The sequence below is a fragment of the Aotus nancymaae genome, unplaced genomic scaffold (genome assembly GCF_030222135.1).
Source record: "Aotus nancymaae isolate 86718 unplaced genomic scaffold, 86718_ANA_hifiasm-v0.15.2.pri h1tg000003l, whole genome shotgun sequence".
Lineage (NCBI taxonomy): Eukaryota > Metazoa > Chordata > Mammalia > Primates > Aotidae > Aotus > Aotus nancymaae.
Window position 1 is genome coordinate 24646083 of NW_026988414.1, and position 27973 is coordinate 24674055.

General features: G+C 41.7%; 2 long non-coding RNA genes and 1 pseudogene across 2 annotated transcripts in view; 2 read left to right on the forward strand and 1 right to left on the reverse strand.

The window, feature by feature from the left end:
* LOC105708026 (uncharacterized) overlaps positions 1–13190 on the forward strand; it is a 112145-nt gene extending 98955 nt beyond the window's left edge. Inside the window, exons 3-5 of the long non-coding RNA XR_001105225.3 lie at positions 321–1040; positions 2297–2436; positions 12768–13190. This is a non-coding gene — a long non-coding RNA (uncharacterized LOC105708026). The remainder of the gene's footprint in view (positions 1–320; positions 1041–2296; positions 2437–12767) is intronic.
* LOC135276064 (uncharacterized) overlaps positions 1–27973 on the reverse strand; it is a 191121-nt gene that overhangs the window by 27792 nt on the left and 135356 nt on the right. The window lies entirely within an intron of this gene.
* On the forward strand, positions 20533–26378 carry LOC105708025 (importin subunit alpha-1-like; annotated as a pseudogene).

The window sequence follows — 27973 nt, forward strand, 5'->3', positions numbered from 1 at the left end:
CACCTGGCATGTGATGTGATTATATGAAAATCAGACAAGAGAGCCTGTCTTTTACTAGCCATGTGACTTTGGGAAAAATTGTGTGATCTCTTTAAGCTTCAATCTCCTAATTTGCAAAATGGGGCTAATAATAAGACCGGCTTTGTTGTGAGAATTGAATAAAATGAGCTAATACATTTAGTAGGGCATAATGTAAAATGTTTGGCATATAGATTAGGTATTCAGCTAATGATGGCTATCATTATCACTACTAATTCAAAACCAAACAATACATGAATAAAATAGATGTTAGAGTCTTTACTTTTTTGTCTTTTTCACAGGGTTTGTAAGGCACAAAATGAGGCAGCCACTACGCCTTCCCTCAAGAGGTTCACAGTGGCAACTATCAGACTGCAAAAGACAAGGTTCTATCAGATTCTTTCTACTGATGCCAGAGAATCCCATCTGCAAGAGAGAAGACCTTAGAAATGTTCAGCAAAGCATATGGAGAATCCTTGAGCCAAAGTCACCCATCCAAGGAGCTCATGACTCTCTGCCATGCATAGTCACCGGCTGGAATCAGTCTGTGAGAAGCATGGTTGTGATGGGGTAAATGTGAGCATGGATTTCAGAGTGCAGTAGCAGGACTGTTGTCAACCCCAGTCCTCGCAGTGCAGAAGTGAGAGGTACATTCTCATGGCTGCCACAGCCCTATATCCTCATGGCTTTTCTTACCTGGATAAATGGTAAAAACAAGCAAACAAACAAAAAACCAGGGAAATGGTCTCCACTTCCAAAATTCAGATCTGGCACGAGTGCATTTAATTTGCATGGCAAACTTTAGCTAAAAGTGAGCCAAGGAATTGCAATTCCCCTTTCCATCTCCCTCTAACCCCCAACCCCCAACAACAGAAGGCATGTGGGAAGTGGAAATGAATGCTGGGTGTGTTGGGTGCTGCTTGACCTCAAAGTATCATGAAGGTGAGAGTGTTGTAGCTGTCTGATGAGCTGGGGCCAGTAATTGACTTCTGAGAGAACCAACATCACTCCTGGGATCAAAAGTGAGTTATCTTACCCCTGTTCTTGGGGACTCAGCCTTATCCTTCTTGCCTCTGTCCTTTGTGTTTGAGACCTAGCCTTGATTCTTCTCTGGCATTTACCTTCTTTCTCCCTAGGGGCCAGTCTCTTCCCTGACCTCATTCTAGAGTTTGTGACTTGGCTATTGGTTGTCAGACTTCTCAGGGCTGCCAGCCTGAGTTTCTAAGCATTGCTTCTCCTGGATTCATGTCTGTGCCCTAGTGGCAAACAATTTTCCTCTGCTCTTTGAAGTCTGCTCTTTGCCTATCAGACTGCACTTTTTCTTATCACCTGGAGCTTATCTGCTCTGGTCTCCCCTGATATCCCTTGTGAGCCTGATTCAATTTGTCACTCCCATGGTTTTCCCAATCTTGCTATGGTTAACAGCTACAAAAAGGGGGAAAAAAGTCTTCATAGAACAAATCCAGGCTATGGGAATTTGAAGCCGTGAAGCGAGAGCTCAGCTGTAGCCTGAGTACTCCTGGGTACTGGGAGCAATAATAGCATCTCAGCTCCTGGTTCACATTGTCAGCCAATCACTTTCCATATTAAACTGCTACTGAACTCTTAAGGACCAGCAGATACACCATTTGTTAAAATCACAATGCATCCCTTCTGCTGGCAAAGATGGAACTGTAATTTTCCCCTGCTCTCAAAATAAATACTTTGATGGTTCTGAAAAATTTTAGCAATTAGCTTGTACCATCACCTCTAATTAGCCACTGGCAAACACAATTGAGATAATAAAGCTTACCAAGGGAGAAGCATGAATAAGCACCAGATTCTAAATCTACTGGGGAAGTGACCCTGATGAATCATTTAATAGTCACTGTAATGTAATTTTGCAGGTTTGTTGTACACACACCACAGAGAACATATTAAGTGGGTCTGAGCCATAAGAGAGTCTTAATGATTAATTTGCCATATGCTCCTGAAAAATCTCATTTTTTGGAGAAACAATACACATCTACTGTTTTTCTTCTTAATAAAACCACCAAGAAAATAAAACCACTTTTCTTTCCATCTTACTAATGACTGCCTTTAACTTGCATAGATATCCAGGGATTGGTCTTTTAAAAAAATTGTATCTAAATTTCCATGGAAGCTAGTAGAACACAGCCATTTACTCTCCTATTAAGTGTTTGACTTCAACTGTTGGCAATTGCTTTTTAATAATTTTTATTGGCTGTTCCACAGTGACATCATGGGGAAGATAATTATTATTCTTTTTTATTTACAGAAGAAACACCACTTTGGGGCAAACGCCTAAGACCACAGCACAAGGGAGTCTAGATGAGAACCCAGCCTTCAGATTCCTACTGTGTCTAACATGGAAGAACCCAAACTAAAAATCACTACTCTGAATGGCAAAAAGCAACCGTGAGTAGAGAGCCCTGTATCAGAGCAAGACCTTCACCTCTCTAAAACTCAGTTTCCAGGTTTGTAAAATGGGCTTAACATGAGATATTGTTGTAAGGATTCAACAAAATTGTGGATATAGAAGGGCTTTTGGGGTTGTACATACCTAAGGGATTTCAGTGTCAGTGGAGGGCATATCTAGTTTTTCCTTGTCCTCTTCTACAAGATGGATGTTTGCCCTGCCTTCTGGCAGGTCAACTAGGGAGATTGGGTCTTCCTTTAAGCAAATCATTGCCTGTGAGTGTCTGTTGCTGGAGACGTAGCTGGTCCCAATGAGAATTCAGCTGCCTTTCTCCATGTGGCTCATATACCACAGTTCAGCAAAGGCATGTTAGCTCCCACTGAAAGTTCAAGCAGGTTTTTACTACAGGGGCTCTGATAGTTACTTCAAAATCTTACAGAGCAGGGGGCAGAGCTAGGTGGGTTTGGGGAACAGGTCTCAGCCTAGGTTATATTGCTCCTTCCTATCACAAAAGGGACAAGGCCTTGCTGCTTGTGGTGGGGGTGGTGAGTATGGGGGTGTGCTCACATAAGGTTGTCCAAGACTGGTGGACCTCTACATCCACTTCCTCCCCCTGCTTCTAGAAACTCCCTTTAATGCATCACCTGCTGTTCCCCTTGTTTCTTTCCTTGTATCACCCCTGCTTTTTATCAGTCCCTTCTCCATCTCTTTTAGTGTTGTCTGGCAAATTTTGCATGGTCCTAACAATTTTAGCCAGTACCTTATACCATCACCTCTAATTGGCCACCAGCAAATACAGTTGAGGTCATGTCGATGGTGAGAGTCTCTCCTAGTCTATACAGTGTCTCTATGCAAATCAGAAAATGGAACCCCCTCTGAATGGGCACACAGCATAGGAAGTGAGCAGCATCTTTGCGGGAAGAAAAAAATTGCTTGTTTTTCCCAGTGGATGCAGTGCTGATCAGGCATATGGTTTGACCTGTAGAGAGAAAGCTGGATTTTAGTATCCCCTCCTAATTACCCCTTAGCCAAGGGATTGAGCAGTATACAAATAAGACAACCACATGTGGAGAAAAGCTGTCAATGGCTTTTCTGCTCATATACAGCTGGGACTAAGGGAAGGTGGGCTGTTTGTCATAGCAGGGGGTCTCTCTTTGCTCCTTGCAACACATAAGAGAAGAAAATGGGTTCAGATTATTTTAATGGATGTGTAGTGAATTAAATTGTAGCTCCCAAAAGATATGTCTAAGTTCTAACCCTCAGAATCTGTGAATGTGGCCTTTTTTGGAAAAAGCGTCTTTGTAGATGTGACTAACTAAAGGATCTTGAGATGAGATCACCTTGGATTACCTCAGTGGGTCCTAAATCCAGTGATAAATATTTATTTTAAATTGTCAGACAATGATTATACATATATTTATGGGGTACAGAGTGATTTGATACACATATACAATGTCTAATTATCAAATTATGAAAATCAGCATATTCATCACCTGAAACATTTATCATTTCTGTGTGCTGAGAACATTCAAAATGCTCTCCTTTGTGTGAAAATATACAATACATTATAAACTGTAGTTACCTTACAGTGCTGTAGAACACTAGAACTTATTCCTCCTATGTAGCTGTAATTTTGTATCCATTACCAACCTCTCATAGACCCCCTCCCAAACACACTACCCTTCCCAGCCTCTAATAACTATGATCTACTCTCTACTTCTATGAACTCAACCCTTCTTATCTCCCACGTATAAGCGAGATCATGCTATAATTGTCTTTCTGTGCCTGGCTCACTTAACACAATAACCTCTGGTTCCATGCAGGTTGCTGCAAATGATATGAACTCATTCTTTTAAATGGCTAAAGAGTATTCCATTGTGTATGTATAGACCACATTTTCTTTATCCATTCATTTGTTGATAGTCACCTAGATTGATTCTATATTGTGGCTATTGTGAATAATACTACAATAAACATGGGAGTGCAGGTTTCTCTTCCTTTAGATCATATCCAGCAGTGGGGTTGCTGGATCATATGAAAGTTCTGTTTTTAGTTTTGAGGAACCTCCATACTGTTTTCCATAATGGCTGTTCTAATTTATATTCCCATCAACAGTGTGTAAGAATTCCCTTTTCTTTACATTCTCAGCAGCATTTGTTATTTTTTTGTCTCTTTTTTTGAGATGGGATCTCACTATGTTGCCCAGGCTGATCTCAGATTCCAGGACTCACATAATCCTCCTGCCTCAGCCTCCCAAGTAGCTGAGACTCCAGGCATGAGCCACCACACTCAGCTTATTTTTAATCTTTTTGATAATAACAATTCTAACTAGGGTTAGATGATATCTCACTTTAGTTTTGATTTGCATTTCCCTGGTGATTACTGGTGTTGAGTATTTTTTCACATACTTGGCCATTTTTATGTCTTCTTTTGAGAAGTGTCTATTCAGATCCTTTCCTCATTTTTAAATTGTATTATTTATTTTGTTGTCATTGGGATGTTTAAGTTCCTTGTATATTCTTGGATACTAATCCCTTGTTGGATGGATATTGCAAATATTATCTCCCATTCTACATGTTGTCACCTGTTAATTGTTTCCTTTGCTGTGCAAAAGCTTTTTATTTTGGTATAATCACATTGGTCTATTTTTGCTTTCATTTCCTGTGCTTTTGGAGTCTTACTCATAAAATCTTTTTCCCAGAATAATGTACTAAAGCATATCCTTTGTTTTCTTTCAGTAGTTTTATAGTTTTGGGTCTTACATTTATGTCTTTAACCCATTTGGGGTTAATTTTTATGTATGATAAGAGCCAGCAGTTTAATTTCATTCTTTTGCATATGGATAACTGGTTTTCCTAGCACCATTTATTAAAAAGGCTGTTCTTTCCCCAGTGTATGCTCTTAGCCCCTTGGTTGAAAATTAGTTGGTTCTAAATACATGCATTTACTTCTGGGGTCTTTATTTTGTTCCATTGGTCTATGTGTCTGGTTTTATGCCAGGACCATGTTGTTTTTGTAGTATAGCTTTGTAGTATATATCGAAGTCAGATGGTATGATGCCTCTAGCTTTGCTCTTTTTGCATAGGATTGCTTTGGCTATTTGGGCTCTTTTGTGGTTCCATATGAGTTTTAGAATTGTTGTTTAAATTACTGTGAAGAATATTGTTGGTATTTTAATGGGGATTGCATAAAATCTGTAGATATCTTTGCATAGTGTGGTCATTGTAACAATATTAATTCTTGCAACCCATGAACATGAGATGTCTTTACTTTTTGTATCCTTCTCAATCTCCTTTATCAATGTTTTGTAGTTTTCATTGTTGAGACCTTTCACCTTCTTGCTTAAATTTATTTCTAGATATTATTTTTTGGTAGCTACTAAAAATGAAACTACTTTTTGATTTTTTAAGATAGTCAGTTATTGGAGTATAGATATGCAACTGACTTTTGCATTAATTTTGTATCCTGGAAATCTACTGAATTTACAAATTCTAAGAGATTTTTAGTGGAGTCTTCAGGTTTTTCTACATATAAGGGCACATCATCTGCAAACAGGGACAATTTGGCTTCCTCTTTTCCAATCTGAATGTGCATTATTTCTTTCACTTGCCTAATGGCTCTGGCTAGGACTTCCAGTACTATGTTGAATAAGAGTAGTGAAAGTGGGCTTTTTTTTTTTTTAATTGTTCCAGTTCCGAGAAGAGAGAAGCTTGCAACTTTCTCCCATTTAGAATGATGTTTGCTGTGGGTTTGTCATATATAGCCTTTATTGTGTTGAGGTATGTTTCTTCTATATCTATTTTGTTGCATCTTTGAATCATGAAGGGATGTGTTGAATTTTATCAGATGAATTTTATGCATTTATTGAGATGATCACATGGTTTTTTTCCCTCATTCTGTAGATGTAATGTATCACATTTATTGATTTGTGTATGTTGAACCATCCTTGTATCCCTGACTTGAATCTCACTGGATTCAATTTCAATGTTTGTTCATCATAGTCTTTAATGATTCTTTATATTTCTGTAGTATCAGTTGTAATGTCTCCTTTATCATTTTTAAATTTTATCTGGAACATCTTTTTTTCTTAGCCCATCCTGCTAATGGTTTGTTGATTTTATCTTTTTGAAAAATCAACTTTCCATTTTGTTTACCTTTTGTATTTTTTGTCTCTGTTTTATTTAGTTCTGCATTAGGTTATTTATTTGAGATCTTTCTACTTTTCTGCTGCAGGCATTTATTGTTATAAACCTAGCACTATTTTTGCTGTATCTTACTAATTTTCATATGTTATGTTCCTATTTTTGTTTCAAACATTTTTTTGGATTTCCTTCTTAATTTTTTCATTGACCCATTGGTTGTTCAGGAGCATGTTGCTTAATTTCTATGTATTTATACAGTTTCCAAAGTTCCTCTGGTTATTGATTTCTATTTATTCCATTGTGATCTCAAAAAATACTCGATATAATTTCAGTTTTTAAAAATGTGTTGAGATTTGTTTTGTAGCTTAACATATGGTCTATCCTAAAGAAGGTTTCATATGCTGATGAGAAAAATGTGTATTCTGCAGCTGTTGGATAAAATGTTCTGTAAATGTTTGTTAGGTCCAGTTGGTCTATAGTGCAGTTTAAGTTCAATGTTTCTTTGTTGATATTCTGTGCAGATGATCTGTCCAGTGCTAACAGGGTGCACTGAAGTTTCCAATTCTTGTGTATAGGAGTTTATCTCTCCCTTTAGCTCTAATAATACTTGCTTTATATATCTGGGTGCCCTGGTAGTGGGTATGCATATATTTACAATTGTCATATTCTCTTGTTGAATTGATCTCTTTATCATTATATATGACCTTCTTTGTTTCCTTATGTGTTTTTTTTTTTTCCAGGCTTAAAGTCTATTTTATCTAATATAAATATGGCCTCTTTTGCTGGCTTTTCATTTATGTTGCTTGGAATATCTTTTTCCATCCCTTCACCTTCAGCCTATGTTTGTCTTTACAGGCGAAATGAGTTTCTTGTATGCAGCACATAATTGGGTCTTTTGTTTTTTTAAATCTATTCAGCCAATGTATAACTGTATATCTTTTTTTTTTTTTTTTTTTTTTTTTTTGCTTGACACAAGGGTGGCCATGAATATATCTTTTAATTGAGGAATTTAAAACCATTTACATTTAAGGTTATTATTGATAGGTGAGGACCTATTCTTGTCATTTTGTTAATTGTTTTCTAGTTGTTTTATATATCCTTTGTTCTTTTTTTGCTCTCTTATTGTGTATTTCTGCCATGTGGTGGTTTTCTGTAGTGGTATCATTTTCTTTCTTTCTCTTTATCATTTGTTTATTTGTTCCATCAGTGGGTTTTATAGTTTTTTGTGTTTTTATTTTTATCTTAACCACTTAACCACCAGGGAGTCATACATTTTCATGATGATAGCAACTGCTCTTTCACTTCCAGATGCACAACTCTCTTACCATGTCTTTTCTTCAGACATGGTCTCACTCTTTCACCCAGTCTGGATTGCAGTGGCATGATCATGGCTTACTGCAGCCTTAACCTCCTGGGCTCAAATGATCCTCCCACTTTAGCCTCCTGAGTAGCTGGGACCACAGGTACACACTATCACAGCTGGCTCATTAATTTTTTTTTTTTTTTTTTGGTAGAGATGGGGAATCTCATTTTGTTGCCCAGGAAAGCCTCAAATTCTTGGGGTCAGGCAATACTATTGCCTTGGCCTCCCAAAGTGCTAGGATTACAGGCATGATCCATCATGCCCAGTTTTTATATGTTTCTTGTATGACAAGACTAATGGTGATCATTTCCTTCAGTTTTCAGTTTTAGCTTGATTTTCTGAAATACTTTATTTCTCCTTTATTTATGAAGAATAGTTTTGTTGGGTATGGTATTCTTGGATGATAGGTTTTTTTTCCTTTCTTTTTTTAAATCCAGCACTTTGAACACATTATTTTACTCTTTTTTGACCTGTAAAGTTTCTGCTGAGAAACTTGCTGTTTGTCTGATGGGGGCTACCCTGTATGTGACTTGATGCTTTTCTATTGCTTTTTAGCTGTTTTTATAATTCTCTGTCTTTAACTTTTGACAGTTTGTCTATAATGTGCCTTGAGGGTATCTTTTTGGGTTGAATCTATTTAGGAATCTTTTGAGCTTTCTGTATCTGTATGTCCTGATATTTCCCAATACTTGGAAAATTTTCAGGTATTATTTTATTAAGTAGGTTTTCTATGTGTTTTCTCATGTCTTCTCCTTGAAATCCCCTGAATTTTTTTCTTTCTTTCTCTCCTTTCCTTTCCTTCTCTTTCTCTTTCTTTTTTTTTTTTTTTTTGCTTAATAGTATATCATATGTCCTGTAGTCTTTCTTCATTCTTTTTATTCTTTATTTTTTTCTGATTATGTTATTTCAAAAGACCTGTCTTCAAGTTCAGAAATTTTGTCTTTAGCTTGATCCAGTCTACTGTTGAAGCTGTCAACTGTATTTTTAATTTTAGTCATTAACTTCTTCAATTCTAGAGTTTTTCTAGGGTTTTTGTTTGGCTCATTTTTAAATGATATTTATCTCTATTGAATTTAAAATTTAGATCATGACTTGTTTTTCTGATTTTGTTGAATTGTCTATCTGTGTTCTCTTGTATCTCACTGAGTTTCCTTAAGGTCATTATTTTGAATTCGTTTCTAGGCATTCATTGAGTTCCTTTTCTTTGTGGTCTGTTACGGGAGAATTATTGTGTTTCTTTAGAGATGTCATGCTTCCTTGCTTTTTCATGTTTTCTGTGTTCCTATGTTAATATCTGACATTTGGTGGAAAATTTGCTTCTTCCAATATTATGGAGTAGCTTTTGTAGGGAAAGACCTTTTCCTGTAGATGTGTCCTATAGCATTGATTGGGTAGGGTGCTTTGGCTTTGGTTCTGGGTGAGTGAAGTAGTATAGTCTCTGTATAATTTCTTTGGCTATAATCAATGTCAGCAGTGTCTCCAAGTGCCTCAGCAGCCTAGGCTGTGGTTGTTTGTGGAAGCTTTGCTATGGCTTTGGTAGGGATAGGAACACTGGGCAGGCCAGTCCTTGAGCCCTTGGGGTTTCCCTGTTGAAGATGACATGGTTACCACCAGCAGCAGACCCTCAGCAGGCCAGTCCTTGGGCTCCTGGGGTACATGGGTGCTTGGCAGCTTTGACGCTGGAGAGAGCAGGGTTGGTGGCAGTGGGCCTTGGGTAAATGGCTCTCAGGCTCTGGAGAGTGCATGCATCAGCTCCCTCTCTCCTGAGGGCAGCCTTTTCACCTGTGCTCGACTGCCTGTTCCCTACGATGTAGGGTACTGCATGGGGTCTGTTACCAAAAATATGGCTATATTGCTAGTTTCAGCAGGTCTTTTGACTCTATAGCTCTCTGGGTAAATGTGGTGGTCTATCCGTGGAGCTCCAGGGGTGGAGAAGTGCAGAAGACTATTAATCCTCAGGGCAGGATGCACTCTGGTGGTGGCTCTGCTCTCAAAACTGTACTGTGCTACAACAGTCTGCATTCTGAGGAGTAGGGAGTGATTCTGTGTGAATTTGGTTTCTGGAATAATGCAGTCATGTGGATTCCAGGCAGCTTCCTACATTGGGCTTAAGGCCTGTGAAGGTGGTGGGTAGGGTAAGGGTAACTAAGATTACGGGCATGTAAAGTGGGAATGTGGACTGCTGGAGATTTCCTGCTTACCTTTCCCTCACATTGGGGAGTCCCTTTTGGCTCTGAGCTGATACTGGCTGGGTGCTGTACTTCCCTCTAAATGTTGCTGTCCTGAGTTTCTATCTCGAAAGATATTTGTCATTTCCTTGCTGAATTCTGGTGTTCTCCTTTGGACATTTTATTTGACACATGGTTATCTATTTGTTGTTTTCATCCTTCCTTGTGGAGGTGAGTGCAGAGCACCTCAAGTAAGCAATCTGGATGACATCTCTCTATATTTGATGTTTCACTTTTAAGTGTGAAAGTGATATGCATTCAGTACACTCCTCAACTTGCAATGATATGCATACAGTAGGCTCTTCAACTTGCAATGAGTTTATGACAGATGTCTTTAAAAGAGTCAGGCAGAGGGAGATTAGACAAACTGAATAGGACACATAAAGAAACATGGGGAAGAAGGTCATGCAAAGATGGGGGCAGAAATTGGAGTTGATGCAGCTACAAGTCAAAGAATGCCAAGTGACGACAGTAGCCAGGAGAAGGCAAGGAACAGAATCTCCCTGGAGCCTCCAGAGGGAGTGCAGTTCTGCGGACATTTTGATTTTAGACTTCTGCCCTCCAGAACTGTGAGAGAATAAATTTCTGTTATTTTAAGCCATGTAGATTGTGGTAATTTGTTACAGCAGCCCTAGAAACTTATCCAGGCATGGGGACCAAGGAGAGACTCGACAGGGTTTTTTCTTTTTGAGTTGTAACTGGTTCTTTCCTGCAGTATCTAAAAACAAGCACATTTTATCCTGTGTGGACATCTTCCCTTCCTTCTGGCCCCAAACTGTCCTTAGCTTTACAAGAGAAATTATTTCTCCTTTTACCATAACTATCTTGAAAACTCACATTTCTTTTATTACACCAAAAGAAAACACCCCAGAATAAGCATAACTTCTGCCTTTTTCAATTTGATACAAGAAATTAATATTTCTCCTATTAACATGCACTTATGAACTCACACCACAGCCTTATTTTGCTAAGAGAGCTTTTCTTCATCCCTGGCCTAAGTTATATGCAAACCATTTTCCTTTAACTTGCCCTTGCAGTGAAGGAGAGGAATCTCAACCTACTCTTCTACAGGTTTTAGGAGCTTACAATCCATTATTTCCCCCCACCAGGCTGTGGGCTGCACAAGAGCCTGCTCTGTGCACTGTTAATCTTGATATCATCCAATATACATATGGCATGTAGCAAATGCTCAGGAAGTATTTGTTAATCAAGGTGACCAAGTGTCCTGGTTTGCCCAGGACAGAAACTTTTCTCAGGAGATTAGGCTCTCAGGATTAAACTGGAACAGACTTCGGCAAACCTGGCAGTTGGTCACCTTCATTAACTGAACTGGACCCCACTGTTCTTGGTGACATCCAAGCTTAATACGAAGTTGAGAAATTTGCCTAATACAAAGTTATGTGGTCTTTGTGCCCACTCTGCCTTCTTTCTGGGTCTCCAAATTTCCCAGAGTTCTTCCTTCCCTGGGAGTCTCCTCATTGGGCTAGCATTATTACTTGGGTGCTAGTTCCGTCTGGGTACCAGTGACTCTCTGCTTGATGCTCCCCATATGTAATTCCATTTCTCTTGTCACATGACTATTTTTTTTTTCTCTGAATTATTTACTAGCTGATTTTTCTCCTCCAGCTCCAGAAATGTTGGAGTTCTCCAGCATTCTGTCCTGATCACTTCCAGATAGCTCAGGGATGACTTCAGGACTGAAATTAGCAAAACCTAGAGCAGAGTATCTTGGATGTTATTGACTCCTTTTTCATTCCCAACATTTGATTTATTCACTAACTTTGCTGATTCCCTCGTCTTGAATGAATATTAAATCAGTTCCCTTCTCCCCATCCTCATGGTTGCAGCCATATGCCAGGACCTTACTATTTATTGCCTTTTACTGAGATTTCCCATTTCCATTCTTAACCTTTCCAATTTACCCTTTTCATTGCTTCACAGTGATTGTTCTAACATGCAAATATGACTGCATTCCTCCCTTGCTTAAACTATGCCGATGGCTCTCAATGGTCCACAGAAAAAATTCTTAGACAGGCACATGAGATGCTTCCTGACCTGCCCTTGCTTAACAGTCTGGCTTTACACATCTCTACTTGTCCATCTCAGACCCCACATTCCAGCCTCAATGCACTCATCCTGCTCCCTCTACAATGAGACCCTTGGACTTACATGTCCCTTCCTCTGTCTTTGTTGCCTTTCCATCCTCCTCCCCCTGGCTACCTCCTGCCAGGCTTTCAGAACTCAGCTCAGAGGTTGCTTCCATGACCCTGTTAATTTGGGGTGAGATGCTTCCTCTGCCCTGTACCAGCAACATGTGTTTGCTGCTCTCAGAGTAGGCACCAACCTGTTATCTCTGTCTCTGGGAGCTGAGCAACCCAAGTGCAGGGAAATGTTTATTCACCTTTATCTTCTTTCTTCACAGCACTTGGCATAATGTAGGTGCCTATAGTGGGTTGAATAATGTCCCCCCAAACTCGTGTCTATGCAGAACCTCATAATGTGACCTTATTTGAAAATAGGGTTTTGCAGATATAATTAGTTAAGGTCACGTTGAATTAGGACAGGCCCTAAATCAAATATGACTGTGTCCTTATTAGAAGAGGAAAGGATGCAGAGGCGCAGACATACACAGGAAGAAAGCCGTGTGATGTGATGGCAGAGACAGAGATTGGAGTGGCAGCAACAACCCAAGAAACACAGAATTGCTGCAGCCACCAGAAGGTAAGAAGCCAGGAGAGAGGTGAGAAAAGATCCTTCCCTAGAGGTGTCAGAGGGAGCATGGCCCTTCTGACACCCTAATTTCAGACTTCTGGCCTCCAGAATGATCAGAGAATAAATTTCTGTTGTTGTAAGCCACCCATTTTGTGGTACTTTGCTTTGGTAGTTTGTTATAGGAAACTAATACAGTGCCCAACATATTTGGTTGACTCAGTGAATGATCCTACCCCTTTCCTACCTCCCCATAGCCATTGGGAAAGACCTTTGTCAACTCTGGGCTAGAATGTCCTGGTAGCCTTCTGACTGATCTCCCCATGTTTATTAAATGGAACAGTGCCATGAGCTTGTGACTCCAATGGATTCTGTGTTTGTTAGGCTGATTATCAGCTAATTTTTTTCTCATGACTCAATGACAAGGTTAGCTGAATCCTGGTGCTGAAAAATGTCACCTCTGCCCCAAGTGAAGCTTTCATGCAAGGATCTACTGGGGCACCTAAAAGGACAATGATTCAGGATGTCATTGAGCTCACAGAGCAAACTGCATGCCTGTTTTTGCACCTGCTTTGCTAATAAATGAAAGTCTGTATGGCAGAATTCTATCTGACACCTGCTTTCATTACAACATGCAGAGACCTACGGCCTTAAGACCTTTTACATCTACATAGTGAATGACAAAATTGACTCAGGTCAGTTCTAACCAAGTAGGTCATGGAAAGAACTCTGGTTTCAGAACAAGACAAATTTGGGCTAAAATCCCAGCTCCACGACTGACTGCCTGAATCACCTATGATGTTGCTTCACAGGGTGGTAACAATGATCTATGCTTGCCTCCCCAGGTTATTGCTATAATTAAGTGAGATCAAGCATGTGAAAGGCTTCAGGTGCTGTAAATGCTTGCTGCTATTCAGTAAGTTGAACACAGTCACACAGCTAAGGGGGAAGGTGCTGTCTGGGGTCTCACCCTGTGGACAAGACTCTCCTGAAACAGAGGCAATGGCCTCTAATGAGGGACCTGAACATTAATTAGGAATCCAGGATATATGACTTTATGCATTTTCTCATACATTTTTTCCTTGTATTCTCATGAAAGCCTTTTACTTTAAAAATTTTTATTCTCATTAAAAAAAATATAGGAAATGAGGCTCAAAGGCAGGGTACTGCTCCCTATAGCACTTGCAAGCAGTGGTTCTCAACCTGGGCTGTACATGAGAATCCCCTGGGAGCTTTGAAAAATCCCCATGCCCTGGCCGCCTCTCACACCAATGAAACCAGAATGTCTGATGCTGGGGCCCTGGCTTCAGAACTTCAAAAACCTCTTCAGGTGACTCCCAAATAAAGCCAAGTTTGAATATCTGTGCTCTAGAGTTCACAAATCCTTTCCCCGCAAAAGAAGTGGTCTGACTGACCTTTACGCCCCTATGAGGACAGCAGAGTAGATTTCATTGTCCCCACTCTGATGATGGGAAAACCAAGGCTTAGAGAAAATTCTAGAAAGGACTTGAACTAGAACCAGATTTCTTGATTCCTCTTCACTGCTCTATCCCTGTGCTGGGGGGAGGCGCTGTGCCACATCACTGACCTCTAAATTTCCCTTTCAGTATCTGCACCTCAGAGAAGGCTGCCTTGGGTCTTTGGAACTGTTTACCTCTATCTAGCCATCATGGAGTTCCAATGACCCTGTCCCCAGCCCCCACCACCTGGTCTCCCCTGCCCTCCCCTGCAGCTCATGGGTTCTCCACAGCCCAGAGCAGAGACCAGGGGGTTTTCCAGGCAGGCTTGTCAGATCCATTTCATTCCCGCCTGTTTTTCCATCTGCCTTGTCATAGGGTGTGTGGTACAGGCTTGTCTCTGCCAAATGCTTTAGTGGCTCTGGAATGGAGAAAGCAGCAGAAGCCCAGAGTGTTTATGCCATGGGAAAAGCTGGGCTTTTCCACAGATCATCCTTCTCCCCCCGCCCCCAGGTTCTCATGCCCTACATGATTCCCAGGGGGCCACCCAGCAATTAAGATACAGTTTTGGAGAGCAGAAGGCTCTGACAGCCCCACAAATCAGCCTCCATATCCTCACCCCCGACACACACACATCCCAGTCCCTCCCAGAACAATACTATCGAGTCATCTTGAGCAATGGCACCAGAAAATTCCAGCATAATGAAAGAAAACAGAGGCCTGTCTTTCTGGCTGCTGGTGCAATTTCAATAGAAAGCCCTTCTTAAGCAGGAAGAAGCAATTCTTCTGCTATGTCCGTAACAAAAGCTGACCTCTTCCTTGGCGGCATTGGGTAGGCCCAGAATCAAGCTGGGGTTATTTCCCCACCATCGCCATAGTCATAGCAACAGCTTTGATTAATGCAGTGGCCCATTAGAGGGATAATGTCAGCCCTAATCAGAAACGCCTCAAGTATCTCTCTTTGCATTTTGGTAAATGGCGTAATCACATTACGGCTGGATGTGTCTGGGAGCTGATTGCTGTCGCACAAGTCTGCCTGATTTTCCAGGTTAAGGGGTGTCAGGGGGCCCGAGATGCAGCTAATTACTGTGCATTGTTAGGAGTGTTTGGAGAGAGGACCGAGGCCATGGAGGCCGCCAGGAATGTTCCTGCCCTATCCTTCCTTCCAAGTCCATAGGAGCGCCCTGGGCTGATGGTCTGTTTGCAAGGATGCCTGCCTGAGGAAGATTGCTGAGAATCAGAGTAGGGTGCTATTTGCTGTTGTTAAGCATAAGGGAAGCAGAGGCATGGTTGAAAAGGACAGGCAGGCAGCTGAGCCGGGCTTGGCTGTTCCTGCCCCTTGTCCATCAAGCTTGTGATGGACAGTCAGCTTCCTGTCATGCCACTGGGCTGGAAAACTGGCAGGAGGGTCCCACTTGGGCCTGGAGATAGGAAATGGCAGGGGTGACATGCACTGCAAAGTCATGTAATGAGTGTGGACTTGACTTGTCATAATAGCATTTGGCTGTTGGCAGGTTCTGCTTTGTCTGTTGAAGCTTCCTACTTGAGGGTAGATTCTTGCTGCGCCCTGGGGAGAGAGACTTCTCCTTCCCTCCCCTTTACTAGCAGGGAAACCAAGGAAAGGAGAGGTGACATGTCTCATCCCTGTACTCTCAGCCTGAATCTATTCTAGGTTCCACTTCCCAAGAGATCCTTCCCACAAGAAAAGCTTCCTCTCTCTGCCTTCCAGCCTAGCTGCTTTTGTCTCTGTAAATCCATAGGTGACAGTAACAATAAATTGTCACCACCTATACTGAAAGATTACGAAGAGGACCTGAGGAAATATGCGTTGAGCCCCTAGAGGCTATTTTTAGATGCTCCTGGGAGGTTTTAAAAAAGGACTCACGCAGTTAACTATTTATGACTTTTTGAATGCAGGACAGAAATAGAAGGGCAGCACTTAGCTTCTTCTTCAAAGCTGGGGAGTAATTTCCTCTCAGAGACCTGAAACCACTCTGGGGCCATTAAATTTACTGTCTCTTGGATGACATTTAATATCTAGCATAACTAATATATAGTTTTTATTTTTGGCCATGGCAACAGTTTTTCTTTTCAGTGTTGGAAATTATCTCAAGAGTAGCTGAGGAAATTGAGTCATGGAGTGAGAACTATCTCAGAGTCACACAGTTGGTCTGTGGCCAAGCCCTGGTGGAAGCAAATCTCTTGCTATGTGGGCCAGGGTTCACTGCAGAAGGTTGAACTGAATGTCCCAGAGCAGGTTTGGGTATGGAAAGTTCTTCCGGGTATACTCAGTCCAACAAATGGACGAGACACTGTGGTATCATGAATCAACCAAGCTCCATCTCCATCCTTTCCTGGCTCCAGGCCAACTTTCCACCTGGATAAGTCAATATTCTCCCCAAAAAGGTGTTGGATTAGACATGTTAGAGGACACAGGCTCACTGCCTGCCCTGAAACCTCACACACTTGTGTTGTATTATGAGCACAACAGAATTAATTTGCAGGCTGGGTTGTACCTCAGGTCTGGGGGAAATTAGTAGGGTTTCCCCAATGGCTCCCCAAAGCCTTATGATATCCTTCCCAGTAGCCAATACCTTGATCATCCCTTCCTTTAAACTTGCCCGATCAGGGACTTGGAAATCGAGGATGTAGGGCCTAGCCCTGCACAGCCAATAGCTTTAAGCTAAACAAACCCACAAGAGACTGGTATTTGTCTGAACAGAAAACCACAGAGAAATGAATTAACACCATGGTCAGAGTTTCCATCTGGGCCTTGCTGGCGCCCTCACCACAGAGGCTGCCTGTGCCAGCTGCCCCACTGCCTGCTGGCTCAGCCTAGTGCAAGTGCCTGGGCAAATCCTGACAGAAGCGGGGTGTATGTGAACACTCTCTCCCTCAGCCAGACTGCGGAGCTTCCCAAGCAGGGACTTAGCGGTCCAGCCTCTGCTACTGCCTCCTTCTGCCCCTCTGTCTGTTTCTGGTGACAACCACACTCAGCACGTGGCATGCCAGTCCTCCATAGCCAAGCAGCCTAGTGGGCTGTATGGGTGTTCGTGATGCCCACTCCCACTGGACTCTCCAGTCTGGCAGTGCTGCCATTGTATACTTGGCTGGTCTGGCATCAACCACATCTGGAATTTGGCTCCATTGGACACTGCTCCCTGTCTAGTACCAGGGACTATAGTTGATTCTGTTTCTGTTGACAGCTACCTTCTCCAGTCCTAGCTCAACTCTTATCCCTAGCCGCACGTAGAGTGTTCTCATTACCACCTTGCACAGTACAGTCATGCATAGTTTTACCACACAGATACATTCTGAGAAATGTGTCATTATGTGATTTCATTGTTGTGCAAACTTCCTAGAGTATACTTAAACAAACCTAGATGATACAGCCTACTATACACCTAGGCTACATGGTTTAGCCTATTGCTCCTAGACTGCAAACCTGTATTGCATGTTACTGTACTGAACACTGTAGGCAACTATAACAATGGTAAGTATGTATGTATCTAACTTATCTAGGCATAGAAAAGGTATAGTAAAAATGTGGTATAAAAAATAAAAAAATGGGGCCGGGCGCGGTGGCTCAAGCCTGTAATCCCAGCACTTTGGGAGGCTGAGGTGGATGGATCACGAGGTCGAGAGATCGAGACCATCCTGGTCAACATGGTGAAACCCCGTCTCTACTAATACAAAAAAATTAGCTGGGCATGGTGGCGCGTGCCTGTAATCCCAGCTACTCAGGAGGCTGAGGCAGGAGAATTGCCTGAACCCAGGAGGCAGAGGTTGCGGTGAGCCGAGATCGCGCCATTGCACTCCAGCCTGGGTAACAAGAGCAAAACTCCGTCTCAAAAAAAATAATAATAAAAATAAAAAATAAATAAAAAATGGTCCACCTATATAGGGAACTTATCATAAATGAAGTTTGCAGGACTGGAAGTTGCAACCGAAATAAAAACTGGATATTACTTAGCTGAGTGGTGAGTGAGTGTGAAAGCCTAGGACATTACCATACTGTTGTTGTTGTTGAGACAGAGTCTCACTTTGTTGCCCAGGCTGCAGTGCACTGGCACAATCTCAGCTCACTGCAACCTCCGGCCCCTTGGGTTCAAGCGATTCTTGTGCCTTAGCCTCCTGAGTACCTGGGACCACAGGCATGCACCACCACTCCTGGATAATTTTTGTATTTATAGTAGAGACGCTGTTTCACTATGTTGGCCAGGCTGATCTCGAACTCCTAGCCTCAAGTGATCCTCCCACCGTGGCCTCCCAAAGTGCTGGGATTATAGGCGTGAGCCAGGGTGCCTGGCTACTATATATTTTTATGTGACTGGAAGCACAATAGGTTTGTTTACAGCAACATCACCACAAACATTTGTGTAATGACATTACAACAGCTATGCCATCATGAGATAGGAATTTTTCAGCTCCATTATCATCTTATGGGACCACTGTTGTATACATAGTCCCTCATTGACTGAAATGTCCTTATGTGATGCATAGCTGTAGTTGCATTTTAACTCATCTGTCTTCCCCATCAGACTGTGAGCTCCATGAAAGTAAAAATCTCTTCTGGTTTTCTCCTCATTGTATTCCCAGCACCTAGCACAGCAGCTAGCAAAACATAGCAATTTTTAGTCCATATCTGATCTATGAAAATGAAAAGGTGCTATCCTATTCCTATAGAGGGGAGTGATCACTTACTTGATTTTGCTGATGCACATCCATCTCTGTTCAGATTGAAAGAGCAAGTTCATTGCAAACCATCTCTGGTAGAATTGTCATTTCTGAACAAGTGTCTGTACAAAGACCTTTGCTCACTACAAAAGAGGTGTCGTAACAGCAATTGGTTCCTTTGGTTTATTTTACAATTATATTTAATTGCTCACCATTCTACGAATTAATCAAGTCTTCAGTTGCCCCAAGTAAGGAAATGTTTTAAAGAGGTGGATTAAAGGGGAAATTACACTCGATGGGAGAAGGTGAGGTCATGGCTCCGATGTATCTTCAAGTGAGTCACAAAGTATCTCTAAACCTTAGTTTCCTCATCTGGAAATTGAGATGGTTGAACTCAGTAATCACTAAGTTTCTTTCCAGACTTATTGTCCAGTTAACTTATAATTTTGTTTCACTAATACAAGTCTCCAAGCATGCTCTTTCTGTGTTGTGTTTTGGCCAAATCAGAACCTCAGGGTTAAGCCTTTGCATGACTTTTCATATGTTGCCACCAGGTGGCAGGAGTGTGCCACAGTCTTTTGGTCCCATGCACAAAGAGCGTGAGCATCAGAGGCTGACTTAGGATGGTAGCTTTCTGAGCTTGAAGAGCAGAGTCTTTCCAGTTTTGAAATAGCAAACCCTCTTGTTGATGAAAACACATTTACTTTTGTGCAAAACGACAGTTTGAGGGTTAGCAATTACCATATCTAGAAATGACTGGGGACCCAGAGTTTCATGGTCCAGAATTTTAAGGACATGGTGCCCAGCCCCTGGTGGTCTTCTCACTCCCACTTTAGACCTGAGTAAGTCATGACAGCCCATCACCCTAGCAGCCACTGTGTAATTCAGTGTCCCATGAGGAGCATCATGGGCTGAACCAGGGTTAATGGATTTATGCTGTTTCTTTGCTCTTTCCTGTCTTCTTCAGGGAAAGAGATCAGGGCTAAGCCTACATAATTTAGGGTCCCTAAGTCCTTTAAAAAAAAACCTTTAAACTATTTGCCTAATTACAATAAAGTTTTACCTAAACACAAACTCAGCAAGGAAAGTTGTCACTCCCCTGTGGTGGTTAGTTTTGTGTCAACTTGTCTGGGCCATGGTGTGCCCAGATATTTGGTCAAACATTATTCAGGGTGCTCTTGTGAGTGTGTTTTTGGATGAGATTAGCATTTAAATCTGTAGACTGAGTCAAGCAGATGGCCCTCCCTAATGTGGATGGGCCTCATCCAATCAGTTGAAGGCCTGAATAGAACAAAAGACTCTCCCTCCTCCAAATAAATAAAAGAGGCTTCTTCCTACCTGGCTACTTTCTTCAAACTGGACAATGGCTCGTTATGATCCCAAGCCTGCCAGTCTTCAGCCTAGAAGTTGACCATCAGCTCTCTTGCATCTCACCCTGCAGATCTGGAGGCTTCTCAGCCTCTACAATCACATGGGTCAACTCCTTATTATAATAAATTCCTTTATACATATATATGTGTGTGTGTGTTTGTGTTTGTGTTTGTGTGTGTGTGTGTAGAATATATAAAATACGTATATTATGTGTATATGTCTATATGTAAAATATCCCATTTCTTCTGTTTCTCTGGAGAACTCTAACTAACCCACTTCCTGGCTGGCCGTTCATGCTTTGGCTATGCATTCTTTTCACACATTTCACACACTGATAACATATCTAGTACTAGGTCCTGTATTAGGCATCCAAAATAGAGAGGTGAACCCAGCTGCCCGACTTAACAGATTCAAGAACAAGGGGGAAGACAGTACAGAAATGAGGCGTTGCAGAATAGAAGTCAATGTGGAGCTGAGGAAAGCTAAGGATGACCAGATAGTGAAGAGGAGAAATATAAACCCATTTCCTGATGATGCTACTTCTCTGCTGCAGGAAAACCGTAACATCCAGGACACTGTAAATTGGTCTGTTGATGACGTTGTCAAAGGCATAAATAGCAACAATGTGTCAAGTCAGCTCCAAGCTACTCAAGCTGACAGGAAACTGCTTTCTAGAGAAAAACAGCCCCCCATCCCGCCACCGCCACCACCCCATAAACAACATAATCTGGGCTGGTTTTATTCCAAAATTTATGTCCTTGTCCAGAACTGATTGTAGTCCCATTCAGTTGAATCTGCTTGGGCACTCACTAACATTGCTTCTGGGACATCAGAACAAACCAATGCTGGTAGATGGAGGTGCCATCCCAGCATTCATTTCTCTGTTGGCATCTTCCCATGCTCACATCAGTGAACAAGCTGTATCAGCTCCAGGAAAGACTGCAGGTGATGGCTCAGTGTTCCAAGACTTGGTGACTAAGTACCGTGTAGTTGAGCCACTATTGGCTCTTCTTCCAGTTCCTGATATGTCATCTTTAGCATGTAGTTACTTACATAGTCTTACTTGGACACTTTCAAATCTTTGCTGCAACAAGAATCCTGCACCCCCGTCAGATGCTGTTGAGGAAATTCTTCCTATCTGAGTTCGGCTCCTACATCATGATGATCCAGAAGTGTTAGCAGATATCTGCTGGGCTCTTTCCTACCTGACTAATGGTCCAAATGAATGAATTGACATGGTTGTGAAAACAGGAGTTGTGCCCCAACTTGTGAAGCTTCTAGGAGCTTCTGAATTGCTAATTGTGACTCCTGTACTGAGAGTTACAGGGAATATTGGTACAGATGAACAGACAGGTTGTGATCAATGCAGGAGCACTCACCATTTTTCCCAGTCTTCTCACCAACCCCAAAACTAACATTCAGAAGGAAGCTACATGGACAATGTTAAACATCACAGCTGTCCATCAGGACCAGATACAGCAAGTTGTGAATCATGGATTAGTCCCATTCCTTGCCAATGTTCTCGCTAAGTCAGATTTTAAGACAAAAGGAAGCCATATGGGCTGTGACCAACTATACCAGTAGTGGAGCAGTTGAACAGATTGTGTACCTCATTCATGTGGCATAAGAGAACTGTTGATGAACCTCTTAACTGCAAAAGATAGCGAGGTTATTCTACTTACCCTGGATACTATTTCAAATATCTTTCAGGCTGCTGAGAAACTGGGTGAAACTGAGAAACTTAGTATGATGACTGAAGAATGTGGAAGCTTAGACAAAAATGAAGCTCTACAAAACCATGAAAATGAGTGTGTATAAGGCTTCATTAAGCTTAATTGAGTATTTCTCTGTAGAGGAAGAAGAAGATCAAAATATTGTGCCAGAACCTACCTCTGAAGGCTACACCTTCCAATTTCAGTATGGGACTCCTGAGACCTTTAACTTTTAGATCATTGTAGCTCTGAGGCATAAATTTGTTGTGTACTATGTTTGGTATAAGTTTGTCTTACTGTTTCTCTACTAAGAACTCTTTTTAAATATGGTTTGTTATTGCAGCACTTTTTACACAGAGACTATACTTGAACAGTTCCAAACTGTACATACTATATGAAGCTTGTCCTCTGAATGGTTTTCTTTGTGGAATTTCATATCTCACAGTGTCCTGTAAATAAAGATCAAAGTCCACACCCCCAAAAAAGAAAAAAAACAAACAAAAAATAGAGAGGTGAACAAGTTAGCATGATTCCTGCCCACAGAAAACTTTCAATCTACTGAGGGGGATAAACGATCAAATGCTCACACAAGTGTAAAATGTAGCTATAGCAAGTGCTGCTGAGAGACAGGAGTGGCCTCTGGGAGGAGTAGAAACAAGAGGCTTGATCTGCACTGTAGCCACTAGCCACATGTGCTCATTTAAATTCAAATTACATGGTGGCTCAAGCCTGTAATCTCAGCACTTTGGGAGGCCAAGGCAGGTGGATCATCTGAGGTCAGGAGTCTGAGGCCAGCCTGGCCAACATGATGAAACTTCGTCTCTACTAAAAAAAATACAAAAATTAGCCGGGTGTGGTGGTAGGTACCTATAGTCCCAGCTATTGGGAGGCTGAGGCAGGAGAATCGCTTGAACCCGGGAGATGGAGGTTGTAGTGAGACGAGATCAAGCCACTATACTTCAGCCTGGGTGACAGAGTGAGACTTCATCTCAAAAAAAATATCAAATGACAGCCAGGCTCTACATAATGATGTTTCCATCGATTAAGGACCACATATATGGTAGTGGTTCCATAAGGTCATGATACTGTATTCTTACTGTGTATTTCTATGTTGAGATATGTTTAGATGCACAAATGCTGACCACTGTGTTACAGTTGCTGACAGTGTTAAGTACAATAACATGCTGTTCAGATTTGTAGTCTGGTAGCTACAGGCTACACTACATAGTCTGTGTGTGCAGTAGGCTGTACCATCAAGGTCTAAGTATACTCTAGGATGGTCTCACAATGACAAAATCACCTAATGATGCATTTCTCATAATGTGTTGCCTTTGTTAAGTAGCACATGACTATAGTTAAAATTAAATGCAAATTAAATAATTAAAGCACTTTGGGAGGCTGAGGCAAGAGGATTGTTTGAGACCAGCCTGGGCTACATAGGGAGATCCTATCTGTACAAAATATAAAAATAAAATTACTCAAGCATGGTGGCACATGCCTGTAGTCTCAGCTGCTTGGGAGGCTGAGTTGGGAGGATCACTTGAGCCTGGGAGTTTGAGGCTACAGTGGGGCTGGGATCACACTCCTGCACTCCAAGCCTGGGCAACACAGTGAGACTCTGTCTCAAAAAAAGAAAAAGCTCCTCAGTTGCACATATGAAGTGCACAGTAGCTGCATGTAGTCAGCAGCGACTGTATTGGACAGCACAGATAATATAACATTTCTATTGTCACCAAAACGAATAGTGCTGATCTAGAGCAAGGTTTTTCAAATTCAGCAGTAGTAATATTTTTGGCCAGATAATTCTTCACTGTCGAGGGCTGTCCTGTGTGCTGCGGGATGTTTATCAGCATCACTAGATGCCAGTAGCAGTAACTCCTCTTGCCCAGTTATGACAAGCAAAATGTCTCCAGACATTGTGAAGTAGCCCTTGGGAGGCAAACATCCCCCCAGTTCAGAACCATTCGGCTAGAGGACACAGACAGAAATAATTTTAGTAATCAGAATGCAGAGTGATAAGGGCTTCGAGGTGGGTAAACAAAGGTGTTGTCAGAACATGGGAAGAAAGTTCTCATGTCAGACTGGAGGATACCAGGGAAGGCTTCCTCAGGGAGTTGACTCCCAAGCTACATCTTGAAAGGCAAGACAATGGCAGCAACAAGGCTTGATACCAGCTAGCATGTCACTAGTTCCACCATCAACCTCTTCCTACCTTTATCATCTGTTCTGGTCCCTGGATGGTTCCATGCTAAACTCAGAGGCTGCCGTGTGAACTCTACTTCCCTTCATTCCCCGCCCCGCCCCCCAACTTTTTTTTTTTAAAGGTTACTAGTCTTGTGATGTTTAAAAATCTCAGCTGGGTGCAGTGGCTTACACCTATAATCCCAGCACTTTGGGAAACTGAGAGAGGAGGTTTGCTTGAACCCAGAAATTTAAGACCAGCTTGGGCAACATAGCAACACCCCTTCTCAACAAAAAGTTTTAAAATTAGCTGGGCATAGGGGCATGTGCCTGTAGTCCTAGCTACTAGGGAGGCTGAAGGCGAGCGGGCTGCTTGAGCCCAGGAATTCAAGGCTGCAGTGTGCCATGAATATACGACTGAACTTCAGCTTCGGTGACAGAGTAGACCCGGTCCCCTAAAAAGAAAAGATCTCTTGTTCTTTCTTGATTTGCTTAGGGCTCGTAATGTGGCCAAAAGAGCTACTTCAACAAAAAAGATATCAACTGTAAAGACAGGCCACATGACACTCAAGACAGGAACCCAAGTTCATCCAGACCTCATGGAGATGTGAATGGGAATATCATTGCACACAAAGGCTGTTCTATCTCTTGAGGGCTTCATGACCTCACTTAAGACATCTCTGCTGCTCTCTGCACATGACCTCTAATCTCACCTGCCTGCTGATCTGTTTTCTCCTCCTTCAGTTGCAGATAGTCCATAATGACCACCCAGTTCTCTCTACAGTAGGGTGACTCTTCCTAGTCCTTTGACTTCATTGTCAGCTGGAACTGGCCCATGTGAATTTAGCTCAACATCCTACAGAAGAATATAATAGACCTAATTTATCTTTTTTCTATAAAGGCCATACAAGTTAAGGGCTCCTAGTCTAAAAGACAGTTCCCAGCTGGGGCTGATGCCTACCCCTATTCCGTGCCACTTGGTACAGAGTCTGACTGTGTCTACTCAGCGGGAACCTGCAGTGGGAGATAAGGGAAGGCTAAGTGCCCTGTACACAGTTGGCCCAACTTCTGCTACTCTGGGATAGTTCCTTATTTCGTTTTTCCCTTTTTGTCATCAAGTTGCTCTGGAATTTACCCAGATTCCTCCATTTTCTTATCTTTAATCAACTCCTTACTTTCTCCCATCACCTAGTACAGTATCTAGCACATAGTAGATGCTCAATAAATATTTGATGTACTGAAGCCCACAAGACTGCCAGGAACACACCTACAGTCAAAGACATGTAGGTTTATTGATCTTGCTGCAGTGAGGAAAAGCACATGGTTTCTCAGTAAGAGAGCATTGGAGGGATTTATTAAAGGATTTGGGTTTTGCCTAGTTGATTGTAAGGGAAAACTACAGAAACAAGAGCCAGATTTGTATTAGATGTTATTAAGATATGAGGACAACTCAGCAACTTGGTATCTGAGAAATTCTTGTTGAGGAAGTAGGAAGAACACAATGGAGCTGGGATGTCATTGGTAAGAAAGTAATAATAGTAATCTCCCAGAGGTAACTTTTTTAGCTGTAATGTGGCCTTGACTCTGTTTGCATAGAAACATTTATTGCAGTCTGATTGACAACAGGATTAATTTTTGTAATATTTTCAGTTAAATTTTTAAAATAACTGAACGAGTATTCACCCAAATGAAGAAGCAATTGCAATGAGTTACAGGCAAGGGCGAGGTGCCATGTTTAAGCCAGCCAAAGTGACTCTTCATATTATCTTTCAAGTGATTGCTTTTTACTGATGTTGAACAAAATTGGCCTTTAGTATAATGATATAACACAGATTCATCTGAGGCTTCCTCTACCATTTTGAAATAAATGGTGCTGTATGTGTTCCACTGTTAGTATCTTCACCCTTCTTTATTTTGATTGCTCATTCAAGGATACTCTGCAATTGGCTAGTGTTCCTCTTCAAATATGGTCCCACACATTCCAGATATTGTCTGCTTGGAGCTAAAAACAATAGGTCAGTTACTTCCTGAGTTTGAAACACCATGCTCAGGGGATACACTTTTTTTTTTTCAGTAGTCATATTGCCCTATATGTTCACATAAGGCCAGAAGTTTAAGTCCAGCCTGGGCAACACAGCAAGATGCCTTCTCTACAAAACGTTTTAAAATTAGCTGGGTATGGTGGTGTGTGCCTGTTGTCCTAGCTACAGGCTTGACTTGGTTAGGGCTCTTAATGTTTCTAAGCAAGAGCACCTGGTCTAGTATTTTGATTTTTGGAATCTGAATAAAAAGTGAATTTGTCATTACAACATTTTATTCATTCTTACTCAGCATTCTGGAAGGTTGGAAAAATACTTATTATATTTGCTTTTCCTCTGACTTTTTTTTGGATGCAATTTGATTGACATAACTTCTCTGTAATTCATGCAAAACATTGGCCAAATGTTGAACTGGACACATGGAAAAACAGAATCTCTCTAGCTTTAGGAAGTCATCAAGCAACATTCTTTTGTCATGTTTGTTGGACTGCTTTCAATTTATTAACCCATTGTATTAGTCAGGGTTCTCTAGAGGAACAGAACTAATAGGATAGATGTATACATGAAGGGGAGTTTATTAGGGAGTATTGACTCACACGATCACAAGGTGAAAGTCCCACAATAGGCTGTCTGCAAGCTGAGAAGCAAGGAAACCAGTCTGAGTCCCAAAACCTCAAAAGCAGGGAAACTAACTGCTGCCATCAGTCTGTGGTTGAAGGTCTAAGAGTCCAAAAGCTGAAGAATTTGGAGTCTGATGTTCAAGGGCAGGAAGCATTCAGTATGGGAGAAAGATGTAGGTTGGAATACTCAGCCAGTTTGGTGTTTCTATGTTCCTCTACCTGCTTTTATTCTGGCTGCTCTGGCAGCTGATTATATTGTGCCCACCCAGGTTGAGGGTAGGTCTGCCTTTTCCAGACCACTAACTCAAAAATTAGTCTCCTTGGGCAACACCCTCACTGACACACCCAGGAAAAATACTTTGCATCCTTCAGTCCAATCAAGTTGACACTCAGTTATTTACCATCACACCCATACACATTTCACCCCTGTGTGAGTACACTGGGAGCTTATGGCTATTGTGCATTTTCAGAAGGTTACTGTAGCTTGAAGCATCAGGAGGAATGGAGAGGATTGGGGGAAGTGGGAGCAGGAAGACCAGTGAAGATTGTAAGGAACAATACAAGAGTGGTCCATTTGTTCTTAAAGTAGGACAGGTGGCATTGGAAATGGACAGGAAGATGTTGTTGCTAGAAATATGAAAGAAAAATTCAACAAGTCTCCATGAACAAAAAATGAATATAGGCAGAAATAGGGAAAAGACAGGTTTAGAGTGTGAGTAATTTGGATGGTGTTGGTGAAGATAAAGAGGTCTTGGGGAGAAGTTGTTTCGGGCATAATTGGATGTTGAAGGGGAATTCTTGCTGAAATGTGTGAGGCAAAAGTACTAGCAAGATTTGAGTGGTTTTTTTTTTGGTGGGGGGTCTAAATTCTGGGCAATTTTTTTGTCTTTGTTTTAGGGCATTACTCACTTTGTTTTTACAAGACCCATTTTTTGAGGAGTGTAGGACTAATTCATTTTTGCAAAAGTGAATTTGAGGCTCAGAGGAGCTAACATTTTTGTCCAAGGGTATACCTTGTAGGAAGGGTGCATCCCTGG